Raw genomic sequence first — 4,400 nt, forward strand, 5'->3', positions numbered from 1 at the left:
CCCTGCAACCAGAAATGCATTTTATCAGCTCAGAAAATCCAAATTAGCACAATTATGAATTTCCGACCAAATTAAGCAGAATTCGGAAAACGGGGAAATAACAGACAATNAAACACAATTCCCTGGTTTATTTAAGTGCAATAAACTAAATATAATTCAAGAAATAACGACTCATCAAAATAGACCACACTTAGTCTTTTGCACTCTTGGGCAAAACAAAGACGAAAACCAGGGAACTACTCAAACGTGAGGGAGGTGACACAGACTCGACAGATAGACAACAAAGATTAACAAAACAGAAACAGAGTTGCACAATTCTGACAAAATCTGGACAGTGAAAGGCATAGGCAGAATCCCACACAGAGTTAATGAAAGCAGATACTCACAGAATCATCCAAATAGTTCAGTACATGGAAAACAGTCAATCAGTTCAAGAGATGAATCAAAAGCAACAGAGTCTCACAGATGCACACAATCGGTGTTTCTCTCAAGTGTTTAAGGTAAATCAATGTCACTCAATGCACTCAGGAAAGCAAACACAAATAGACTTGGCAAGCCTCTAATATCAACACTCAAACACGTATGCATGTTCAAATCAAAATGTCTTTTCATGGTTGTAATGGGGCAAGGACAAGGGAGGATATCATATGGATAAGAAGCTATAAACCACAAGGAATAGAGGAGCAATGGGGAACAAGTGTAAACACATTCAAACACACCCAAAACCTCTAATTCAATCCTCTTCTTGACTCCATTATTCACAATTTTTTTTTTCATTTTTTTTTCTGTTTTTTTTTTCTTTTTCTCATCCTGTCTCTTTCTCTCTCTTTTTTTTTCTGAACAAAACTGTAGGAGACAAGATGCACACATATATACAAAAAAAAAAACAAAACAAGAAGAGGAACCAACTAGCCAATTCATCATAATTCCCAAGGAGACCACACTTATTCCCAAAACAATTCCAAAACACCAAAATTCCCCAAGGTTAAGGTAATCATGGTTTTTCACTTAGGGCTAGTGTATGAGCTTCAAAACAAAGAAATGGGGAAAGCATAGGCTCAAAGGGGCTATCAAAGGATCACAACAAGGTAGGCTCATTTGGCTAGAGAGGCTCAACAACAAAATGCCTTTATCACTTTCAAACATGCACATGAATCAAGAGTTATCAACAGAGTCAAACCAAGGCATATGTGCAAGCAATCAAGAGACATATCACACACAAGAAAGATCATCAAATGGCTCAAATCTCACGTAGGTAATATGGTCACAATCAATTCAACTCTCAAACATCATGATCATCTTCCAAGCAAAGAAAAGCAAGGAATCCAACAAATCAGAGTATCAATGAAGTGAAGGAAAACTGACAACCTAATCACAATTCAGAATTCACGCAAAGCATGCAAAACTGTATACAAGACACAACAAACTACATAAAAACTGAAACATAAACAAAGAAACAACCTCCCCTAATAGACCACACTTAAACAACACAATGTCCTCAGTGTGTCACAATCAGCAGATCAACAATCAGAACAGTCAGCAGATATAGACAAAGTGCAATAAAAGTGAGGAGGGAAGGAGAAGGTAAAAGAAAACTCCCCTGATCATGGTGGCAATTGCCAATTTTGGACTATCAGGGAGATGTCTTCCCCCACCGGATTCAGCAAGGAAATCTTGAGGAGGAACTGCTTTAGTCTCCAAATTTGATCAAGCAGGGAGATGTCCTCCACAACTGGATCCAAGAAGAAGTGATTGTTGATGAGCGGGTTCAGCTAGTGCCTATTAATTTTCAAACTACTGTGTATACTGGCACCCTTGTCTTCCACCATGAGTGTGTGTTAATTAACTTCATGTGTACCTCCTGCAACATGGTTAGTGCAATACGGTTCCAAAGAAATGACATGCAGGGGTATAACACCCAATCCCACTGTAACAAGCTGACCCTCAGATATACCCTCAGAACATGAATCACTTTCAAATTCAGAAGCAATATCAACAACAAAATCAGATTCATGTTCAGTGCATGGGGAATAAACATTCAGACAAGATAGAAAAAGTTGTTTCTCATCATGCAAAGAGTGAAAATCAAAAGCATGCTCATCAACATCATAATCATCAACATACCCATCATCAGCATAATCATCAACAACAAAATCTATCTCAGGTATGTTTACCTCCACTTCCCTGAATGTGGATAAAGTGGTGGAAGGTGAAGATAGTCTACCTATCTCAAAGGTAGTGCTCATGTTTGCTTGGTCCTCCAATTCTTGATCAGTCTCCTCAGGTGCAAGAGTACGGACATAGGAGGGTGGGAAAGTAGGTGGCACAGTAGTGAGCTCATGACTCTGCTCCCCATCTCTTGTGTGAATGGCGCTAGCATCATCAGGAAGCTGAACAATCTGAAATGGTGATCCCTCTGAAACTCGAGACTGTTCCTCAATGTGCTGCATGGTCATCTGCCCCCACAACTCAAACAATGTAGGCTCAGAAGAAATAGAATGTTGGGCCAATCCCTCTTGCTGTTGTTGTTGCCTCTGATTTTGCTCTTGCGGTTGCCTGTTGTTGAAGATGTTTGGAGCATAAGCGTGAGGCGCATCAAGAACAACAGGGTGGTGCAAAGAAGGACAAACATCCGTATAGTGGTCAGTGGAAAGACATATGGCACACAACCGCGCAACAGATGCAGATGGAGGTGCTGGTTTCTGGTTGGATGCCAGCTGTGTCACCAAACTCAAAAGAGAATCAAGCTTGCTTTCCAAATTTCTATCAGCAGCTGATGAAGACTGGGCAGGCTCATGAAACTGCAGTTGCTGTGGTTCCTGGACAGGTGGAGAAGGCATACAAGAAGTCTGGAATGGTGGTTCTTGATATTGATGTTGTGAAGTACCATACCATCCCAAGTTAGGATCAATTCGCCAAAGATCGTTGCTATAACCATACTGCACAGGGGAGAATTTGTTAAGAAACTAATGCTCAAGATCTTCCCAACAGGTGACAAATCCTGGAGTAAGACAACAACATCAATCCCTTGCCGCTCCATGTAATGAGTACTCAAATGCCCTTATGAACATGTCCTCATCCGGGACATCTGGACGTTTCATTAAAGAGCATAATGTGTAGAACTCCTTCAAATGTCTACGTGGGCATTCACCTACAAAACCATGAAACCTAGGCAGCAAATGTATCAGTCCAGTGTTGAAAACACAATGAATATCCTCCTCATCAAGTGGAAACGACTCCTTAGGAGCACTCTCATGAGATGGAGCAGGAACCGTTCTGTTCTCAACATAGAAATCAGCAGAGTATTTATGAGAACCATACGCAAAGTCAGATGCAGAAGGAGAATCATAATCATAGACACAGGCAGAAGAAGCAGTGTTCACATAGTCAAAATAGGTAGACATGTGAAAGAAGGGGGAAAAGAAGAATGCAATGAAAATATGCAACTAAAGCTACCTAAATGCAACACACAATTACGAAGACACAAAACAGAACATCACACTCACAACACAAGACAAGACACCACACAGACAAACACAAACAAAGACCTAAAACCGAACCGTTGGTCCTCGGCAACAGCGCCAAAATTTGATGGGTTGTCGCAACTCATACAAATTTGATTGCATATGAGAAATGCAGTATAGCTAGGGAATGACCCCTAGGTCGTCTCCCAAAGACCAATTTTGCGGTTCGAGAATTGAGTCTAACACGAAGGGGGGGTTTGAAAAGGTTTTTGCAAAAATGAAAGAACTCAATATAAAGACACAGATGCAAGCAAACTAATTTAAGCTAGCATGGTAATTAAACTAACACTATTAAAAACCTTAGACAACATTCAAACATCAAATACTCTTGCAAACAAATTCACAAACACAGTTAAAATTAATTAAACTTCACACTAATTCAAACACATTAAACTCAACCTAGCAATTAAATTAATTAAAAACCAAGGAAACCAACAAGCCTAATTTAATCCTAACAAATTACTTGACTAAATGACAATTAACAAAGGAATTTAAAAGTCCAATTGGCCAAAGAAAAGCACATGGCCGTGCACTACTCTCCACCAAGACCAAATTAATTTTTAACCTTCAATGAGCCACCAAATGTGTTGTCTTTTTGTCCCCATGTACACCATGTCTCAAAAGAAATTAAAATATGTTTTAAACAACCAATTGAAAACCTTCCCATCACTTCTCCATGCAGCAAAAACGTGAACCACACACCAATACTCAATTTACGTGAACTACAAGTGGAATTGCAAAAAAAATGCTTCAAACCAAAGTGTAAATGAAAGATACTTAAGGTGCTTCTTCCAATGTGCCATGTAAGCCAAAACAAATGAAAACAAACTCCAAAAACCTCCATTCCTCATTGCAATTCACGGCTGGAACAAACAA

This window comes from Vigna radiata, chromosome 7, assembly GCF_000741045.1.
Source record: "Vigna radiata var. radiata cultivar VC1973A chromosome 7, Vradiata_ver6, whole genome shotgun sequence".
Lineage (NCBI taxonomy): Eukaryota > Viridiplantae > Streptophyta > Magnoliopsida > Fabales > Fabaceae > Vigna > Vigna radiata.